The sequence below is a fragment of the Oncorhynchus keta genome, chromosome 23 (genome assembly GCF_023373465.1).
Source record: "Oncorhynchus keta strain PuntledgeMale-10-30-2019 chromosome 23, Oket_V2, whole genome shotgun sequence".
Lineage (NCBI taxonomy): Eukaryota > Metazoa > Chordata > Actinopteri > Salmoniformes > Salmonidae > Oncorhynchus > Oncorhynchus keta.
In genome coordinates this window covers 12,725,865-12,748,973 of record NC_068443.1, presented here as the reverse complement: position 1 = coordinate 12,748,973, position 23,109 = coordinate 12,725,865, and the positions used below count along the sequence as shown (strand labels likewise).

The 23,109-nt window shown below is 45.7% G+C and overlaps 1 protein-coding gene across 2 annotated transcripts in view; it reads right to left on the bottom strand.

Moving 5' to 3' along the window:
* The window catches only part of LOC118401813 (leucine-rich repeat and immunoglobulin-like domain-containing nogo receptor-interacting protein 3), a 102,759-nt gene that overhangs the window by 2,782 nt on the left and 76,868 nt on the right, over positions 1-23,109 (bottom strand). The window lies entirely within an intron of this gene.

Below are 23,109 nucleotides of genomic sequence, written 5' to 3'. Positions count from 1 at the left end.
TGCCATTCAGTACCCAGAATAATCCATGCTCCCTACAACTGTCATGAAAGAGCTGAGACATGTCACCAAGAGCTTAGACTGACACCATGACATTGCAGACACACTATTCTGCTGACAATATTTAAGATGGTGGAAGACACTTGTTCATTAATCAATGAGTGTAGCAGCAGAACTAGGGCATTGGGAGTCACGTGAGTGAGAAGCATCCCGTCTGAATTCATGCATGTTTCCTCCCCTTCTCTCCTCCTTGGCATGTGCTCTGTTCTCACCTCGACACGCTGAACACACAACGTATGACGCCATGCAGAGAGACAACAGGGTTTGCCTGAAAACCATCCCTCCGATGCCTGTGAAAGGTATGTCAAATTCATGTCACTATGAGTCATGGTGTGGGAAAGTGTGTGTCTGTTTCTGTCCGTGCGTCGTTCTGTGTGTAGGATGTGTCATTCCCTTTGACTAAATGAAAAAAAGCATTTTAGTTTTCTTCTCCACTAACATGAGATGAAAAGCTGATGCTTAGACATTCCTTGATGCAACCTGTCAAGTCTCCCACGCAATGTTGTCATCGAGTGATTTTTCAGAGGACACCTGCCAAAAGGTCCAGAACGTTCACCATCACTAATACACCCACACAAGTGCACACCCACACACACGCACACGCGCGCACGCACGCACGCACGCACGCACGCACGCACGCACGCACGCACGCACGCACAAAGGAGGTTCAACATTGACTGCACTGATTGTCATTTACATCAAGGGGAAGATTTGAAGTGGAGGGAGCTACAGTATATGATTGGCTTGCTGAAGTAGAGAGCGAGACCCCAGGGTTAACAAGATAGAACAGAAGATAAAGATAAAACAGGTAGAGTTAAAGAGCCACACTAAGTAACTTATTATAAAAGAACCACTGAAGAGATAGTAAATATATTCTCTAAAGTCTAAAGGTTGCTATTTTAAAAGATTGAAGGGTTGATAATTCGCCGTATCATATTAGCTGTTTTTAGCTGTGACACACCATGAAAGAAGCAGACATTAAACCAAAGTCTGCACTGCTTTAAACATGGGGCATTTTAAGATGAATGAGAAGAAGACGTTCATATAACACATCACAGGGCCTTTCCTGGAGGGATGTTAAAAAGCACTCTGAAGATGGTTGTTTTTCAGGCAGAGCTAAACAGATGAATAATACATGTTCTAGTTTGTGTTTATTGGGCGCCGTTCTGGGGTTGAGTCACGGGGCGAAGAGCCACACTCTCCTCAGTCTGTCTGTCTCTGTCTCAAAGAGATGAAAAATATTCCCTTTTTGCATAGTTATATCCTTTATACTATTTTATTGCAACTATGATTAAAAACTGTATAAACAGAGTTTGAACTTTGGGCAAGCAGAGTTCCACCACTTTTGGATGAGAGACAACGCTCACTGGATATTGCTTTTCCTCTAACTAAAATGAATTGCTATACCCTTTTCTGTCAAATTATCACAGAAAAAACAATTACATTTGCGGATTTGTATTAGATTACAGTATAGGCATTCTGAATATCAACAAACTTCAAACCTAATCAACATTTTCCTTAGATGAGGAGGAAATTTGAGGTATGATTACGGGGTGCATGTTCTACATGATATTATATGCTGTACATTATGCCATATATTCTCTAAGGTTCCTAGAGACTTAAGACAGAGAATGTATATCCTCCACATTTACTATTAATAGCCTGCTTTCCATACAGAGGCATTGGTAAACCCACACAGATTGTGTAACACACACACACACACACACACACACACACACACACACACACACACACACACACACACACACACACACACACACACACACACACACACACACACACACACACACACACACACACACACACACCTGTTCCCTCCCCTGTCAAAATAAAGCACAGCCCACCAGCTGCAATACTGTATTTGAAGGGTCTGGATCAGTGTTTTTCAAACTTTTTATAGTCCCGTACCCCTTCAACCATTCAACCTCCAGCTGTACCCCCTCTAGCACCAGGGTCAACGCACTCTCAAATGTTGTTTTTTCAAATCAAAATCCAATTTTATTTGTCACATACACATGGTTAGCAGATGCGAGTGTAGCGAAATGCTTGTGCTTCTAGTTCCGACATTGCAGCAATAACCAGCAATAACCAACAAGTAATCTAACTAACAATTCCAAAACTTCTGTTTTATACACACAAGTGTAGGGGGATAAAGAATATGTACATAAAGATATATGAATGAGTGATGGTACAGAGCGGCATAGGCAAGATACAGTAGATGGTATTGAGTACAGTATATACATATGTGATGAGTATGTAAACAAAGTGGCATAGTTCAAAGTGGCTAGTGATACATGTATTACATAAAGATGCAGTAGATGATATAGAGTACAGTATATACATATGAGATTAATAATGTAGGGTATGTAAACATTATATTAGGTAGCATTGTTTAAAGTGGCTAGTGATATATTTTACATCATTTCCCAATGACATCATTGTAAACCCGCTACACACACTTTACAATACATTTATTAAACATAAGAATGAGTGTGAGTTCTGTCACAACCCGGCTCGTGGGAAGTGACAAAGAGCTCTTATAGGACCAGGGCACAAATAATAATATAATAATAATCAATCATTTTGCTCTTTATTTAACCATCTTACATATAAAACCTTATTTGTTCATTTAAAATTGTGAATAGGTTAATGAGAAGGGTGTGCTTGAAAGGATGCACATAACTGCAATGTTGGGTTGTGTTGGAGAGAGTCTAAGTCTTAAATATTTTCCAACAGTCTGCGCCTGTATTTAGTTTTCATGCTAGTGAGGGCTGAGAATCCACTCTCACATAGTTACATGGTTGTAAAGGGCATCAGTGTCTTAACAGCGCAATTTGCAAAGGCAAGATACTCTGAGTGCAGCCTCGTCCAGAAATCTGGCAGTGGCTTCTGATTAAATTCAATTTTCACAGAACCCCTTGTTGCAATTTTGAGGCTCTTGTTCAGATATCAGTAAGTGGACTTGAGGCAGGGCATGAAAGGGATAACGAATCCAGTTGTTTGTGTCATCCGTTTCGGGAAAGTAACTGCGTAATTGCGCACCCAGCTCACTCAGGCGCTTCGCTATATCCCATTTGACATTGTCCATAAGCTTGAGTTCATTTGCGCACAATGGCCTGTTAGGCCTGTTAACGGGCGGCAGGGTAGCCTAGTGGTTAGAGTGTTGGACTAGTAACCAAAAGGTTGCAAGTTCAAATCCCCAAGCTGACAAGGTACAAATCTGTCCTTCTACCCCTGAACAGGCAGTTAACCCACTAGGCTGTCATTTTGTTCTTAATACTTCTTATGGCTGGGGGCAGTATTGAGTAGCTTGGATGAATAAGGTGCCCAGAGTAAACTGCCTCCTACTCAGAAGCTAATATATGCATATTATTTGGATAGAAAACACTCTGAAGTTTCTAAAACTGTTTGAATGATGTCTGTGAGTATAACAGAGCTCATATGGCAGGCAAAAACCAGTAAGTGGAATATCTGAGGTTTGTAGGTTTTCAACTAATTGCCTATCGAAGATACAGTGGGATATTGGTCATATTGCACTTCCTAAGGCTTCCACTACATGTCAACAGTATTTAGAACCTTGTTTGATGCTTCTACTGTGAAGTGGGGGCGAATGAGAGGGGAATGAGTCAGAGGTCTGCCAGAGAGCCACGAGCTGGCCACGCTCGTTCAGGTGAGAGCGAGCTCTGTTCCATTGCATTTCTGAAGACAAAGGAATTCTCCGGTGGGAACATTATTGAAGATTTATGTTAAAAACATCCTAAAGATTGACTCTATACATCGTTTGACATGTTTCTACGGACTGTAACGGAACTTTTTTGTTTTGGCCGTACTCAGATCATAGCATGGTGTGCTATGGAAAAATGTCTGTGTTTTTCTGTGACTTGGCTCTGACCTAACATAATCGTTTGGTTTGCTTTAGCTGTAAAGCGTTTCTGAAATCAGACACTGTGGCTGGATTTACAACAAGTGTATCTTTGAAATGGTGTAAAATACTTGTATGTTTGAGGAATTTTAATTATGGGATTTCTGTTGTATTGAATTTGGCGCCCTGCACTTTCACTGGCTGTTGTCATATCGATCCCGTTAGCGGGATCTAAGCCCAAAGACTGACTTGCCTAGTTAAATAAAGATAAAAACAAACAAAAATGAGTGCAGCCAGCTGGAGACATAATGTCATTATATCCTAATAAAAACATTTGCACATCATACATATGGAAATTTAACTCAAATCAGACCCAACCAAGCTACAAAGCAGTGAAAATATTGCTGAGAAAACTTCCCTACAGTTTCTGTCTGGTCCTACTCATTAGTGAGCTGTGGGTCAGTTTGACAGCTGGTTCCACCACCTGCACACACACACACACACACACACACACACACACACACACACACACACACGCACGCACGCACGCACGCACGCACGCACACACGCACGCACGCACGCACACACGCATGCACGCATGCACGCACGCACGCACGCACGCACGGTTCAGATGTTAACACTTCAGCTGAGAGAGATGAGAGGGGCAAGTGGAGCAGACACACATCTCGTCCCAAAATACACAAAACAGCATGATGTCCAGACACACCACTAGTCCCCAAACACACAGAACAGCATGATGTCCAGACACACCACTAGTCCCCAAACACACAGAACAGCATGATGTCCAGACACACCACTAGTCCCCAAACACACAAAACAGCATGATGTCCAGACACACCACTAGTCCCCAAACACACAGAACAGCCTGATGTCGGGAACACACCACTAGTCCTCAAACACACAGAATAGCCTGATGTCCAGACACACCACTAGTCCTCAAACACACAGAACAGCATGATGTCCAGACACACCACTAGTCCCCAAACACACAAAACAGCATGATGTCCAGACACACCACTAGTCCCCAAACACACAGAACAGCATGATGTCCAGACACACCACTAGTCCCCAAACACACAGAACAGCCTGATGTCTAGACACACCACTAGTCCCCAAACACACAGAAGAGCATGATCCCACTAGTCCTCAAACACACAGAACAGCATGATCCCACTAGTCCCCAAACACACAGAATAGCCTGATGTCCAGACATACCCCTAGTCCTCAAACACACAGAACAGCATGATCCCACTAGTCCCCAAACACACAGAACAGCCTGATGTCCAGACACACCCCTAGTCCTCAAACACACAGAACAGCATGATGTCCAGACACACCACTAGTCCCCAAACACACAGAACAGCATGATGTCCAGACACACCCATAGTCCCCAAACACACAGAACAGCCTGATGTCTAGACACACCACTAGTCCTCAAACACACAGAACAGCATGATGTCCAGACACACCCATAGTCCCCAAACACACAGAACAGCATGATCCCACTCGTCCCCAAACACACAGAACAGCATGATCCCACTAGTCCCCAAACACACAGAATAGCCTGATGTCCAGACACACCCCTAGTCCCCAAACACACAGAAAAGCATGATCCCACTAGTCCCCAAACACACAGAACAGCATGATCCCACTCGTCCCCAAACACACAGAATAGCATGATCCTACTAGTCCCCAAACACACAGAACAGCATGATCCCACTAGTCCCCAAACACACAGAAAAGCCTGATGGCGCCGGAGCACAAGGTGGCCCAACCGATTGTGTTTTTTTGATTGTTAATCTGTGTTGTTTGTAACTTATGTTTTAACTATTTTTGTACATAATGTTGCCGCTACCGTCTCTTATGAACGAAAATAACTTCTAGACATCAGGACTGCGATTACTCACCACGGACTAGCAGAATCCTTTTTCTTCTTTCATGACTCTGACGAGCCCAAGGATATACGGCTCCCTCGGGAACAGGCCCCGACCCCAGTCATCTGCGTGAAGAGGAGGCGGAGAAAGAGACGCTGGAGAGCGGGCTGCCTTCTGAGAAGTCAGAGGCGATCAAATAAACCCCCACTCCTCTCAATTCTGCTAGCAAACATGCAATCTTTGGATAAGAAAATGGACGAGTTATTGGGAAGATTAAACTACCAACGCAACATTAAAAACTGTAACATCATATGCTTCACGGAGTCGTGGATGAACGATGACAATATCAACATACAGCTGGCTGGTTATACGATGTACCGGCAGCATAGAACAGCCGCGTCTGGTAAGACTTTGTATTTTTGTAAACAACAGCTGGTGCACAATATCTAAGGAAGTCTCAAGATAAAGCTCGCCTGAGGTAGAGTTTCTCATAATAAGCTGCAGACCACATTACCTCCCGAGAGAGTTTTCATCTATATTCTTTGTAGCTGTACATACCAGCACAGTCAGAGGCTGGCACTAAGATAGCATTGAATGAGCTGTATTACACTTTAAGCAAACAAGAAAACGCTCCCCCAGAGTCGGCGCTCCTAGTAGCCGGGGACTTTAATGCAGGGAAACTTACATTTTTAAGTTTCTTAAATCCATTTTTACAAAATTTCTATCAGCATGTTAAATGTGCAACCAGAGGGAAAATAACTCTGGAACACCTATACTCCACACATAGAGATGCATACAAAGCTCTCCCTCGCTCTCCATTTGGCAAATCTGACCATAATTCTAGCCTCCTATTTCAAGCAAAAATGAAGGCAGGAAGAACCAGTGACTAGATCAATAAAAAAGTGATCAGATGAAGCAGACGCTAAGCTACAGGACTGTTTTGCTAGCAGACTGGAATATATTCTGGGATTCCTCCAATGGTATTGAGGAGAACACCACATCTGTCATTGGCTTCATCAATAAGTGCATAGATGACGTTGTCCCCACAGTGACCGTACGGTCTCTATTGCACTCCACACTGCCCTTTCTCACCTGGACAAAAGGAACACCTATGTGAGAATGCTATTCATTGACTACAGCTCAGCGTTCACCACCATATTGCCCTCAAAGCTCATCAATAAGCTAAGGACCCTTGGACTAAACACTTCCCTTTGCAACTGGATCCTGGACTTTCTGATGGGCCGCCCCCAGGTGGTAAGGGTAGGTAACAACACATCCTCCATGCTGATCCTCAACACAGGGGCCCCTCAGGGGTGTGTGCTCAGTCCCCTCCTATACTCCCTGTTCACTCATGACTGCACGGCCAGGCACGACTCCAACACCATCATTAAATTTGCCGATGACACAACAGTGGTAGGCCTGATCACCGACAACAACGAGACAGTCTATAGGGAGGAGGTCAGAGACTTGGCCGCGTAGTGCCAGGACAACAACCTCCCCCTCAACGTGATCACTACAAAGAAGATTATTATGGACTATAGGAAAAAGAGGAACGAGCACGCCAACATTCTCAAAACCTATTCCGACTAAGGAGACTGAAAAGATTTGGAATGGGTCCTCAGATCATCAAAAAGTTATTCAGCTGCACCATCGAGAGCATCCTGACAGGTTGCATCACTGACTGGTGTGGCAACTGCTCAGCCTCCGACCGCAAGGCACTGCAGAGGGTAGTGCGAATGGCCCAGTACATCACTGGGGCCAAGCTTCCTGCCATCCAGGACCTCTATACCAGGCGGTATCAGAAGGAAGCCCTAAAAATTGTCAAAGACTCCAGCCACCCTAGTCATAGACGGTTCTCTCTGCTACCACACAGCAAGCGATACCAGAGCGCCAAGTCTAGGTCCAAGAGACTTCTAAACAGCATCTACCCCCAAGCCATAAGGCTCCTGAACATCTTGTAAAATGGCTCCCACACCACTGCCACTCTCTGTTGTCATCTATGCATAGTAATTTTTAACACTTCCTACATGTACATACAATCTCAACTAACCGGTGCCCCCACACATTGACTCTGTACCGGCACCTGTATATATTGTTATTTTTTTTACTGCTGTTCTTTAATTACTTGTTACTTTTATCTGTTATTCTAATCCATATTTTTTGAAACTGCACTGTTGGGTAGGGGCTTGTAAGTAAGCATTTCACTGGTGTAGACCTGTTGTAATCGGCGCATGTGACTAATACAATTTGACTTGATTTGATTTGATACATAGACACACTAATTGTCCCCAAACACACAGAACAGCCTGATGTCCAGACACACATCTAGCCCCCAAACACACAGAACAGCCTGATGTCCAGACACACAACTAGTCCCCAAACACACAGAACAGCCCCACACTTCTCCCAACACTGGCCTGATGTCCAGACACACCACTAGCATCATTTGTTTAAAGGCCCAGATCCAGCCATTTTTATCTCAATATCAAATAAGTTCTTGGTAACAATTAAGTACCTTAATGTTATTTTTGTTCAATTAAAATGGTCAAAAATAAACTAAAATAGCTTTTTAGCAACAAGCAATTTCAAAAGCAAGAATTTAGCTTGGACTGTCAGGGAGTGGTTTAAGTGAGTGGCCTAATTGGACGACCCTAATGGGAGGGATATGTAACCTGAAAACTAACTAACTGTTATTGGCAGAGAGGTTTGAAACTCTTTTTCATTGGTCTTTTGACTTGTACAGCCTGGTGATGTTGCTGACCTAAACTCCATCCCAGCAAAACAGGCTGAAATTTCAGGTGGATATTTCAAACAGTTCTTACACTAAAATGGCATTATCATTATTTTCACAATTTCAAATCAAATCAAATTTTATTTGTCACATGCGCCAAATACAACAGGTAGACCTTACAGTGAAATGCTTACTTTCAAGTCCTTAACCAACAATGCTTTAAGAGTAACAAATAATTAAAAAGCAGCAGTAAAATTACAAGCAAGGCTATATACAGGGGGCACCAGTCCAGAGTATTATTCATTACATTTACATTTAAGTCATTTAGCAGACGCTCTTATCCAGAGCGACTTACAAATTGGTGCATTCACCTTATGACATCCATTCCAACCTCATAGTGTAGAAATATATATTTAACACAGGAAAATCACATTTTTGACTGCACTGGGCCTTCAACCTTTATTTATCCAGGTTAGCTCATTGGTATGAATACTTGAGATCCACAAAGATCTGTCTGAAGAAGACCTAAACAAAATGAACAGAGTCAACCAGTCGGTCTGTGTCCAATGTTCATCCCTGTGCTGATATCAGGTAGTGTGTGTGTGTGTGTGTGTGTGTGTGTGTGTGTGTGTGTGTGTGTGTGTGTGTGTGTGTGTGTGTGTGTGTGTGTGTGTGTGTGTGTGTGTGTGTGTGTGTGTGTGTGTGTGTGTGTGTGTGTGTGTGTGTGTGTGTGTGTGTGTGTGTGTGTAAATAGGTCAGACATGTTGATTGGCAGGGCTGGGATGTAGGCAGTAGAGCATGTTCCTCCCTAAAGCGTAGCTTCTCTCCCCGTAAGCCCTGACTGGGTTTAGAGACAGCAGCCTGCTCAACCTTCCACAAATACACGACTACACAGTAGACATACCCACTTTATAAGCTTCCTATACCTTTCACACAAACACAATTTAGCAGCAGTCATCCAGTCTGCAGGCTTTTAGGAGAACTTCTACTTTCATTGTCACGAAACAAATTGAGGCGGAATCTTCCCAGGGAAAGCTGACAAGTCCAATATTCAATCCGTGCTTAGTTTGTGTAGCACAAGGTTTAGCAGTGCATCCCATTGCTTTACTGTGGCAGACTGTGACCTCAACATGAAGTCACATACCATACAGTAGAGACAAAAGAAGAAAAAGAGGGAAAGGGAGGGACATAGAGAGAAGGAGAAGGATACAAAATACACAAACCATCCAACCCAAAAAGGCCTGTGGAGTTGATGGTATCCTCAATGAAATGATCAAATATACAGACAACAAATTCCAATTGGCTATACTTAAACTCTTTAACATCATCCTTAGCTCTGGCATCTTGCCCAATATTTGACACCAAGGACTGATCACCCCAATACACAAAAGTGGAGACAAATTTGACCCCAATAACTACCGTGGGATATGCATCAACAGAAACCTTGGGGAAATCCTCTGCATTATCATTAACAGCAGACTCATATGTTTCCTCAGTGAAAACAATCTACTGAGCAAATGTCAAATCGTCTTTTTACCAAATTACCGTACGACAGACAACGTATTCACCCTGCACACCCTAATTGACAAAACAACAAAACAAACAAAGACAAAGCCTTCTCATGCTTTGTTGATTTCAAACTCAATTTGGCATGAGGGTCTGCTATACAAATTGATGGAAAGTGGTATTGGGGGAAAAACATACTATATTATAAAATCCATGTACACAAACAACAAGTGTGTGGTTAAAATGGTCAAAAACACACATTTCTTTCCACAGAGCCATGGGGTGAGACAGGGATGCAGCTTAAGCCCCACCCTCTTCAACATATATATATAGATAATTGGTGAGGGCACTCGGACAGTCTGCAACACCCGGCCTCACCCTAACTAGAATCTGAAGTCAAATGTCTACTGTTTGCTGATGATCTGGTGCTTCTGTCACCAACCAAAGAAGGCCTACAGCAGCACCTAGATATTCTGCACAGATTGTGCCAGACCTGGACCCGGACAGTAAATCTCAGTAAGACAATAATAATGGTGTTCCAAAAAAGGTCCAGTGTCCAGGACCACAAATACAAATTCCATCTAGACAACGTTTCCCTGGAACACACAAAAAGACACATACCTCAGCCTAAACAACAGCACCACAAGTAACTTCCACAAAGCTGCGAATGAGCTGAGATAAACAAGGCAAGAAGGGCCTTCTATGCCATCAAAAGGAACATAAAATTCGGGCAAAAAAATGCTTCGGGCAATACCCATTGCCCTTTATGGTTGTGAGGTCTGGGGTCCGCTCACCAACCAAGAATTCACAAAATGGGACAAACTCCAAATTGAGACTGCATACAGAATTCTGCAAAAATAGCCTCAGTGTACAACTTAATTAAAACACCAAATAATGCATGCAGAGCAGAATTAGGACAATATATGCTAATTATAAAAATCCAGAAAATAATCGTTATATTCTACAACCACCGTAACAAAGCCATCACCTACAGAAACATGAACCTGGAGAAGAGCCCCTAAGCAAGCTGGTCCTGGGACTCTGTTCACAAACACAAACAGACCCAACAGAGCCCCAGGACAGCAACACAATTAGACCCAACCAAATCATGAGAAAACAAAAATAAAATTACTTGACACATTGGCAGAATACCTGACCGCTGTGACTGACCCAAAATTAAGGAAAGCGTTGACTATGTACAGACTCAGTGAGCATAGCCTTGCTATTGAGAAATGCCAGAGTAGGCAGACCTGCCTTTCAAGAGAAGACTGGCTATATGCACCCTGCCCACAAAATGAGGTGGAAACTGAGCTGCACTTCCTAACCTCCTGCCCAATGTATGACCATATTACAGACAAATATTTCCCTCAGATTACACAGATCCACAAAGAAATACCACAGTGTTCCATCACAGCAGAAAGATTTGTGACCTGTTGCCATAAGAAAAGGGCAACCAGTTTAAAACAAACACCATTGTAAATACAACCCATATTTATGTTTTTTTTTCCCTTTTGTACTTTTGTACTTGTATTTGCACATTGTTACAACACTGTACATAAATATAATATGACATTTGAAATGTCTTTTAGAAAATCTGTGAGTGTACAGTGCCTTGCAAAAGTATTCATCCCCCTTGGTGTTTTTCCTATTTTAAAACCTGTCATTTAAATGGATTTTTATTTGGATTTCATGTAATGGACATACACAAAATAGTCCAAATTGGTGAAGTGAAATTAAAAAAAATACAGAAATGTGGTGCGTGCATATTTATTCACCCCCTTTGCTATGAAGCCCCTAAATAAGATCTTGTTAGGAAATTATGATGAATATGACTGAACAAATCATTTTAAATGGAACTGTAAGTAAACTCTGTTATATTATATCTGATTAACAATATGAGTTCATAAGAAGAAATTGTGTGACAGGACAAGGAGTAATAGTGGTCCTTCTGTAGCACAGTTGGTAGAGCATGGCGCTTGTAACGCCAGTGTAGTGGGTTCGATTCCCGGGACCACCCATACGTAGAATGTATGCACACATGACTGTAAGTCGCTTTGGATAAAAGCGTCTGCTAAATGGCATATAATAATAAAATGTTAAAGAACACCATTACAACTGGGCAGGAACAAATGGGTTGTGGACTGTGTAAACACATAAGGTCGTTCGCCTATGGTTGACCCAACTGAATCTTAGCTCTGGGGTTTTTAGAAAAGGCAGTGAGTGCATTCCTAGGGTTTCTGTTAATTAAAACTGTCAGTTCAGTGGTGATCGATAATGTTGAGGGGTCAAAAGTTATCTGGGAGTGTGTTAGTAAGTTAGAATGAACTTTTCACCTTACTTTGTCCCGGTCGAGAGGCGGGGATTCTGTTAAAGCAATGAAATGACGTCCTGATCTGTATATAAACTCATGCATGTGTTTGAGTGGTAGCGCGCTCCGAGAATAAATTCTATTACCTATTATTTAAAGACTGGTCTGAGTCTATTTTATGCAAACAAGAAATCTTACAAATTCTCATAAAATAGATTAAGGGCTTTCAATTGATGAAAGCACATTGTCATAATTAAATTATACTAACAGATCTGCTGCAAACCAATTACCGTCAGAAGTCACATAATTAGTTAAATAAAGTTAACCTGTGTGCAATCTAAGTGTCACATGATCTGTCACATGATCACAGTATATATACACCTGTTCTGAAAGGCTCCAGAGTCTGCAAAACCACTAAGCAAGGGGCACCAGCAAGCTAGCAGCACCACGAAGACCAAGGAACTCTCCAAACAGGTCAGGGACAAAGTTGTGGAGAAGTACAGATCAGGATTGGGATATAAAAAAGTATCGGAAACTTTGAACATTCCACGGAGCACCATTAAATCCATTATTAAAAAATTGAAAGAATATGGCACCACAGCAAACCTGTCATGAGAGGGCCACCCACCAAAACCCACAGACCAGGCAAGGAGCGCATAATCAAATAGGCAACAAAGAGACCAAAGATAAGCCTGTAGGACCTGCAAAGCTCCACAGCGGAGATTGGATTATCTGTCCATAGGACCACTTTAAGCCATACCCTCCACAGAGCTGGGCTTTACGGAAGAGTGGTCAGAAAAAAGCCCTTGCTTAAAGAAGAAAATAAGCAAACACGTTTGGTGTTCACTAAAAGACATGTGCAAACCTGCCATGAGAGGGCCTGTCCATAGGACCATTTTAAAAATGTAGCTTTTTGGACATCAATGATAATACTATACCTGGAATTATCCCAACACCTCTCATCACCCCGAGAACACCATCCCCACAGGGAAGCACGGTGGTGGCAGCAACATGCTGTGGGAATGTTTTTCATCGGCAGAGACTTGGAAACTGGTCAGAATCGAAGGAATGATGGATGACGCTAAATACAGGGAAATTATTAAGGAAAACCTGTTTCAGTCTTCCAGAGATTTGAGACTGGGACGGAGGTTCACCTTCCAGCAGGACAATGACCCTAAGCAAACCGCTAAAGCAACCCTTGAGTGGTTTAAGGGGAAACATTTAAATGTCTTGGAATGGCCTTGTCAAAGCCCAGACCTCAATCCAATTGAGTATCTGTGGTATAACTTAAAGATTGCTGTACACCAGCGGAACCTATCCAACTTGAAGGAGCTGGAGCAGTTTTGCCTTGAAGAATGGGCAAAAATCCTAGTGGCTGGATGTGCCAAGCTCATTGAGACATACCCCAAGAGACTTGCAGCTAAAATTGCTGCAAAAGGTTGACTTTGGGGGTTCTGTTTTTTTGTCTTATTTCTTGTTTGTTTCACAAGAAAAAATATTTTGTATCTTCAAAGTGGTAGGCATGTTTTGTAAATCAAATGATACAACCCCCTAAAAAATAAATTTTCATTCCAGGTTGTAAGGCAACAAAATAGGAAAAAGGGGGTTGAATACTTTCGCAAGTCACTGTAATGTTCACTGTTAATTTATATTGTTTATTTCACTTTTGTTTATTATCTACTTCACTTACTTTGGCAATGTTAACATATGTTTGCCATGACAATAAAGCTCTTGCATTGAGTTGAATTGAAAGACAGAGAGGTACAGAGAGGAGAGGGAGGGGAAGTTGGAGAAGGAGAGAGAGAGAGAGAAGGAGAGTGAGAGAGAGAGAGAGAGAGAGAGGGGGACAGAGAGAATGAGAGGGACAGAGAGAGAGAAGGAGAGAGAGTGAGAGAGAGAGAGTGAAAGCGACAGAGAGAAGGAGAGGGAGGGACAGAGAGAAGGAGAGGGAGGGACAGTTAGAGAAGCAGAGGAAGAGAGATAGAAGCAGAGGGAGAGAGATAGAAGCAGAGGGAGAGAGCTCTGAGCAGCCTAGCCAGAGGACATAAGCTATAACCAAGAAGGACATGAGTCCTCACATGACCCTCAGCTAATTACAGAAACAAACAGTAAGGAGCCAGAGTAGAGCCAGTGACAGGCTGCCATAATGGTGATGCATACGTCCATTAGTCCGACATTCTGATGAAGGGGAAAACAAATCAATAAAATGTCCTTTTTAAAAAGAGAGAGAGCTCTACCTTCATCTTCTAGTTTGTCCAGAAAGCCTGTAATAACTATTGATGCAATGTCACAGTCCAAGTTTTTGTGCGTTACATTTTGGTGTATGATCGATTTCTATCTATATTTGATTGGAATGCCTGTATCTTGAATATGAATTACTGCATATTGATCCAAGGCAGGTGTCCAAAAGCTGTCAATGACATTACGAAGATGAAACATTTGCAGGCTTGCTAAATGCCGATCTGAATTGTGTTTTGGCAAAGAGGTGTAGAGAGGAGAGACAGGTTTGGGCATGGGTGTGCTGTTAGCTCTAGTTAACCTCTGAGCTGGCCACCAAGAGCAAAGACACACACACACACACACACACACACACACACACACACACACACACACACACACACACACACACACACACACACACACACACACACACACACACACACACACACACACACACACACACACACACACACACACACACACACACTGCAGTGGTCAGGGTGTTGAGGTGAGGATGCACTGTAACATTTCCACCCTGTCAGATTAAATCAGATCATTGCTTCTCTGGCTGCACTGAGACTGCCCACAGCCATGGGCTTACACACTAACTATTGAGTAACATACAGTACACTTGGTCACACATGGTCACACACATACTGGTTGCAGACATCCACATATATACAGTCTTAGAAAAAAGGGTTCCAAAATGGTTATTCAGCTGTCCATAGGAGAACCATAGAATAACAGGCCAGAATACCACATCTCTGGTAACGCAACAAAAACCACTGCTTCTGTTTCATTTCAAAACCTATTTTTTGAGGCGTCTATATGAGAAGTGTAGAGCGGGTCAGTTTATGTGGGTTGGGGGTTTCAGAAACTAGCATAGAGCGGGTCAGTTTATGTGGGTTGGGTGTTTCAGAAACTAGCATAGAGCGGGTCAGTTTATGTGGGTTGGGGGTTTCAGAAACTAGCATAGAGCAGGTCAGTTTATGTGGGTTGGGGGTTTCAGAAACAAGCATAGAGCAGGTCAGTTTCTGTGGGTTGGGGGTTTCAGAAACTAGCATAGAGCGGGTCAGTTTATGTGGGCTGGGTGTTTCAGAAACTAGCATAGAGCAGGTCAGTTTATGTGGATTGGGGGTTTCAGAAACTAGCATAGAGCGGGTCAGTTTATGTGGGTTGGGGGTTTCAGAAACTAGCATAGAGCAGGTCAGTTTATGTGGGTTGGGGGTTTCAGAAACTAGCATAGAGCGGGTCAGTTTATGTGGGTTGGGGGTTTCAGAAATTAGCATAGAGCGGGTCAGTTTATGTGGGTTGGGGGTTTCAGAAACTAGCATAGAGCAGGTCAGTTTATGTGGGTTGGGGGTTTCAGAAACTAGCATAGAGCAGGTCAGTTTATGTGGGTTGGGTGTTTCAGAAACTAGCATAGAGCGGGTCAGTTTATGTGGGTTGGGGGTTTCAGAAACTAGCATAGAGCGGGTCAGTTTATGTGGGTTGGGGGTTTCAGAAACTAGCATAGAGCGGGTCAGTTTATGTGGGTTGGGGGTTTCAGAAACTAGCATAGAGCAGGTCAGTTTATGTGGGTTGGGGGTTTCAGAAACTAGCATAGAGCGGGTCAGTTTATGTGGGTTGGGGGTTTCAGAAACTAGCATAGAGCAGGTCAGTTTATGTGGGTTGGGTGTTTCAGAAACTAGTATAGAGCGGGTCAGTTTATGTGGGTTGGGGGTGTCAGAAACAAGCATAGAGCAGGTCAGTTTCTGTGGGTTGGGGGTTTCAGAAACTAGCATAGAGCGGGTCAGTTTATGTGGGTTGGGGGTTTCAGAAACTAGCATAGAGCAGGTCAGTTTATGTGGATTGGGGGTTTCAGAAACTAGCATAGAGCAGGTCAGTTTATGTGGGTTGGGGGTTTCAGAAACTAGCATAGAGCAGGTCAGTTCATGTGGGTTGGGGGTTTCAGAAACTAGCATAGAGCAGGTCAGTTTATGTGGGTTGGGTGTTTCAGAAACTAGCATAGAGCAGGTCAGTTTATGTGGGTTGGGGGTTTCAGAAACTAGCATAGAGCAGGTCAGTTTATGTGGGTTGGGGGTTTCAGAAACTAGCATAGATCAGGTCAGTTTATGTGGGTTGGGGGTTTCAGAAACTAGCATCGAGCGGGTCAGTTTATGTGGGTTGGGGGTTTCAGAAACTAGCATAGAGCAGGTCAGTTTATGTGGATTGCGGGGTTTCAGAAACTAGCATCGAGCAGGTCAGTTTACAAGAGAGTCAGACAACAAACCTCCTGCAGCATCACAGTCAGAAAATCACACTGGAACATCAGCTTGGATGTCTGACACATCAAGTAAAACTTGTGACATCCACAGAAGAGCAGAAAACAACAGTTGACAAACGAAGCCGGAGCTCACAGCGAGGAGAGGTTTCTGTATAACAATATTCTCTCAGACTTCTTCAATGTCTTTGATTTAAAAGTGATTGTTCTATATCTGAACAATTGCAAACGTCCTTTAATCATTTCACACAAGTACACACGTGCGTGCGCGCGCGCGCACACACACACACACACACACACACACACACACACACACACACACACACACACACACACACACACACACACACACACACACACACACACACACACACACACACACACACACACACACACACACACACACAGTAAACGACCGTGTCTATACTCAGAAATTTATTATCTGGCCTGGGGTAGGTCTTTGGTCCGCTACAATAAGTGGATTAGTTGAAAGGTGTGTGTGTGTGTGTGTGGGTGGGTGCGTGCGTGTGTGTGTGCGTGTGTGTGTTTGTTTGTAGATTGTGGTGGTAAGCATAAAAGCGGTGTGTTTTTTATTGAATACAGCACTCTAAGAGGAGTATACATCTCAAGACAAAAAGGAACTAAGTGAGTTGTTTGTCCCACTGTGTCCTCTACCCCTCATCTCCCCTGTCCTCTCCCCCTCCTCTCCCCTGTCCTCTTCCCCTCCTCTCCCCTGTCCTCTACCCCTCTTCTCCCCTGTCCTCTACCCCTCATCTCCCCTGTCCTCTACCCCTCCTCTCCCCTGTCCTCTTCCCCTCCTCTCCCCTGTCCTCTACCCCTCATCTCCCCTGTCCTCTTCCCCTCCTCTCCCCTGTCCTCTACCCCTCCTCTCCCCTGTCCTCTACCCCTCCTCTCCCCTGTCCTCTTCCCCTCCTCTCCCCTGTCCTCTTCCCCTCCTTCCCCTGTCCTCTTCCCCTCCTCTCCCCTGTCCTCTACCCCTCATCTCCCCTGTCCTCTACCCCTCCTCTCCCCTGTCCTCTACCCCTCCTCTCCCCTGTCCTCTTCCCCTCCTCTCCCCTGCCCTCTTCCCCTCCCCCTCTCCCCTGTCCTCTACCCCTCATCTCCCTGTCCTCTTCCCCTCCTCTCCCCTGTCCTCTACCCCTCATCTCCCCTGTCCTCTCCCCTCCTCTCCCCTGTCCTCTTCCCCTCCTCTCCCCTGTCCTCTTCCCCTCCTCTCCCTGTCCTCTTCCCCCTCCTCTCCCCTGTCCTCTTCCCCTCCTCTCCCCTGTCCTCTACCCCTCATCTCCCCTGTCCTCTCCCCCTCCTCTCCCCTGTCCTCTTCCCCTCCTCTCCCCTGTCCTCTCCCCCTCCTCTCCCCTGTCCTCTACCCCTCCTCTCCCCTGTCCTCTCCCCCTCCTCTCCCCTGTCCTCTTCCCCTCCTCTCCCCTGTCCTCTTCCCCTCCTCTCCCCTGTCCTCTACCCCTCATCTCCCCTGTCCTCTCCCCCTCCCCTCCCCTGTCCTCTTCCCCTCCTCTCCCCTGTCCTCTACCCCTCCTCTCCCCTGTCCTCTCCCCCTCCTCTCCCCTGTCCTCTCCCCCCCTCCTCTCCCCTGTCCTCTCCCCCTCCTCTCCCCTGTCCTCTCCCCCTCCTCTCCCCTGTCCTCTTCCCCTCATCTCCCCTGTCCTTGTGTTGTAACAATTCTAGAGAGATTTAGAGCAGGGCTCACCCTGTCCCATAACTCTCAGTAATGAGCCTGCTCCCAGGAGAAAAGTAAGAAGCTATCAGATCCTAGCTGTGTGTTCCTTCACCCCTCCAGTGAACCACTCTGTTTGGGACAGGACCTTTCATTTCTCATTGTGCTATCATTGTCTCTCCGCCAGTGTCTCAATACACCCATTCCTCACTCAGTTCTCACACTCACTGTCAAACGCACGCACACACACACTCACGCTGCGAGTGTCTCAATACACACATTCTTCAGTAAGTTATCTCACATGCACGCATGCACACACACACACACACACACACACTCGCTGCGAGTGTCTCAATACACACATTCTTCAGTAAGTTATCTCACATGCACGCACACACACACACACTCACTCACACACGCTGCGAGTGTCTCAATACACACATTCTTCAGTAAGTTATCTCACATACACATTGCGAGTGTCTTAATACACCCATTCCTCCGTCAGTTATCACTGGGCGTCCTATAAGCTCACGGCAACATCACTGTCTATTTCTCACCCTGTAAGCAGTGTCTCAGTACCTATGCTCATTTCTCACTCGTCATACGAAACCATTACTGTCTCATTGCGTTAGTAGGCCCAACGGGGAATGGGGTGTTTGTGTCACCTTCAGAGGATGACAACCAGGTAATCAAGCCAGTGGAGCACCACTCCTCATTCAGTTATCACTGTCTCCCTGTGTTCATGGCTTAATTAAACTCGCTGTCAATTTTTCCAAATAGATGTCATTGTCTCTGGGTGGATGTGCGACACCATTCACAATACAACTCTGTTCTAATTGTGTGTGTATCACTAAATGTTTGTATTTTCAGTCTTGTATGAATGATGAATATGGTTTTATTTGTCAATGCTGTGAGATGTCCTCCTAAATAATGATAAAGTCATTAAATATTTATTGCTCTGACAAAATAAGAGAATTTCTCACTCTTCACATACAAAACAATATCTCTGTGTTCAGTAGCAGTGCGTGGGTCAAATCACTGAGGAAGCCAAGCCAGTAAAAAAAGCCATATTACCACCTGTGTTGTAATAATTGCATTGTTTGCTCTATGACCCATTCGTTGATATGCCACCGTGATATACAATAAGGTGTGACAACAAAAACACAACAGTCACACAGTGGCAGAATAAATTCAACTACACATAATGTTTGTTTCATCACAAAACCGGAGAGCAGCATCTGTCAGGTGAAGTCCACAAAGCAAATATTGCATGTAGCAAACAGTTATATCACCTGCAGCATGGTCAAGCAAGTGAATGTTTCCGACACTAAACAGTCAGTGATTTAGAACCATGGAGAGTTACCGCAAGTCAGCACAAAGACAACAGGAGCCCTGCCTCCGCTATTCCAACGTAAACATTTAAACATTGTCAAGTCGACAAGGCTATATGCTTAGTTTAATACACCGAAAATAAACTTAAAGATAACCATTTTTTTTGTTCTCTCTCTCTCTCTCTCTCTCTCTCCTCTCACATAGACACTATATTAATATGCATATAAGACTCTGTGCAAAATGAGGTTTGGATGGGAACATTGAGGCTGCGTTTACTCAACTGATTATGGTCATTATGTCCAAATATCTGTATGTGCTGTATTGTTATGCATTTAGATACCTACTTGATCTACAGAGCCATAGAAACATGGGCACAGGAGGAAATAGGAAGTGATGGGTCCAGGAGGAAGGAGGGAGGTGATGGGTCCAGGAGGAGAGAGGGAGGTGATGGGTCCAGAAGGAGAGAAGGAGGTGCTGGGTCCAGGAGGAGAGAGGGAGGTGCTGGGTCCAGGAGGAGAGAGGGAAATGATGGGTCCTGGAGGAGAGAGCGAGGTGATGGGTCCAGGAGGAGAGAGGAGGTGATGGGTCCAGGAGGAGAGAGGGAGGTGATGGGTCCAGGAGGAATGGGAGGTGATGGGTACAGGAGGAAATAGGAAGTGATGGGTCCAGAAGGAGAGAGGGAGGTGATGGGTCCAGGAGGAGAGAGGGAGGTGATGGGTCCAGGAGGAATGGGAGGTGATGGGTACAGGAGGAAATAGGAAGTGATGGGTCCAGGAGGAAGGAGGGAGGTGATGGGTTCAGGAGGAATGGGAGGTGATGGGTCCAGAAGGAGAGAAGGATGTGCTGGGTCCAGGAGGAGAGGTAGGTGCTGGGTCCAGGAGGAGAGAGGGAAATGATGGGTCCTGGAGGAGAGAGGGAGGTGATGGGTCCAGGAGGAGAGAGGGAGGTGATGGGTTCAGGAGGAGGGAGGGAGTGATGGATCCAGGAGGAGAGAAGAGGTGATGGGTACAGGAGGAGAGAGGAAGTGATGGGTCCAGGAGGAGGGAGGGAGATGATGGGTCCAGGAGGAGGGAGGGAGGTGATGGGTCCAGGAGGAGAGAGGAAGTGATGGGTCCAGGGGAGGGAGGTGATGGGTCCAGGAGGAATGGGAGGTGATGGGTACAGGAGGAAATAGGAAGTGATGGGTCCAGGAGGAAGGAGGGAGGTGATGGGTTCAGGAGGAATGGGAGGGAGGTGATGGTCCAGGAGGAGAGAGGGAGGTGATGGGTACAGGAGGAGAGAGGAGGGGATGGGTCCAGGAGGAGGGAGGGAGGTGATGGGTCCAGGAGGACAGAGGGATGTGATGGGTCCAGGAGGAATGGGAGGTGATGGGTCAAGGAGGAGAGAAGGAGGTGTTGGGTCCAGGAGGATGGAGGGATGTGATGGGTCCAGGAGGACAGAGGGATGTGATGGGTCCAGGAGGAATGGGAGGTGATGGGTCAAGGAGGAGAGAAGGAGGTGATGGGTCCAGGAGGACAGAGGGATGTGATGGGTCCAGGAGGAATGGAAGGTGATGGGTCAAGGAGGAGAGAAGGAGGTGTTGGGTCCAGGAGGATGGAGGGAGGTTATGGATCCATGAGGAGGGAGGGTGATGGGTACAGGAGGAGTGGGTGGTGATGGGTCCAGGAGGAGAGAGGGAGGTGCTGGGTCCAGGAGGAGAGAGGGAGGTGCTGGGTCCAGGAGGAGAGAGGGAGGTGCTGGGTCCAGGAGGAGAGAGGGAGGTGCTGGGTCCAGGAGGAGAGAGGGAGGTAATGGGTTCAGGAGGAGGGAGAGAGCTGATGGGTCCAGGAGGAAAGAGGAAGTGATGGGTCCAGGAGGAAAAGAGGAAGTGATGGGTCCAGGAAGAGGGAGGGAGGTGATGGGTCTAGGAGGAATGGGAGGTGATGAGTCAAGGAGGAGAGAGAGGAGGTGATGGGTCCAGGAGGAGAGAGAGGAGGTGATGGATCTAGGAGGAGGGAGGGTGATGGGTCCAGGAGGAGTGGGTGGTGATGGATTCAGGAGTAGAGAGGAGGTGATGGGTCCAGGAGTAGAAAGGAGGTGATGGGTCCAGGAGGAGGGAGGTGATGGGTCCAGAAGGAATGGGAGGTGATGGGTCCAGGAGGAGAGACGACGTGATGGTTCCAGGAGGAGAGAAGGAGGTGATGGGTCCAGGAAGAGAGAAGGAGTTGATGGGTCCAGGAGGAGAGTGGGAGGTGATAGGTCCAGGAGGAGGGAGGGAGTGATGGATCCAGGAAGAGAGAGGAGGTGATGTGGTTAGGAGAAGGGAGGGAGGTGATGGATCCAGGAGGAGAGAGGAGGTGATGGGTCCAGGAGGAGGGAGGGAGGTTATGGGTCCAGCAGGAGGGAGGGAGGTGATGGGTCCAGGAGGAGAGAGGGGGGTGCTGGGTCCAGGAGGAATGGGAGGTGATGGGTCCAGTGGGAATGGGAGGTTTTCGGGTCAGTTGGAGAGAGGAGGTGATGGGTCTAGGAAGAGGGAGGGCGGTGATGGGTCTAGGAGGAATGGGAGGTGATGGGTCAAGGAGGAGAGAAGGAGGTGATGGGTCCAGGAGGAGAGAGGGAGCTGATGGGTCCAGGAGGAGAGAAGGAGGTGATGGGTCCAGGAGGAGGGAGGGAGGTGATGGGTCCAGGAGGAGAGAAGGAGGTGATGGGTCCAGGGGGAATGGGAGGTTTTGGGGCCATTAGGAGAGAGGTGGGTGATTCGTGACATGCCAATGTAATAAACTTGGTAATGAGATGATGTACACACACTCGTATGCCCACACACACACACACACACACACAGTCGTGTACACACACACACACACACACACACACACACACACACACACACACACACACACACACACACACACACACACACACACACACACACACACACACACACACACACACACACACACACACACACACACACACACACACCATCAGTCTGTCCTACAAGCTTGGCAAGTGTTCTCAACATCCCTGAAGGCCAGTACACCCCCGACGATGTGGCTGTTTGAAGATCTGCTGTTCCATAACACCATTATACAGTCACAAACTTTGTCTTGAGCCAAGCCTGCTTTCAAGCCTGCTGACTGCAGAATGTGCGGAGCTGGGATAAATCAGCACACCCAGACCAGTGATGAGAGCTGTGAGAGAAATGGAGGGTTGGAATCTGGTCATCCCGTCTGCTGAAGCAG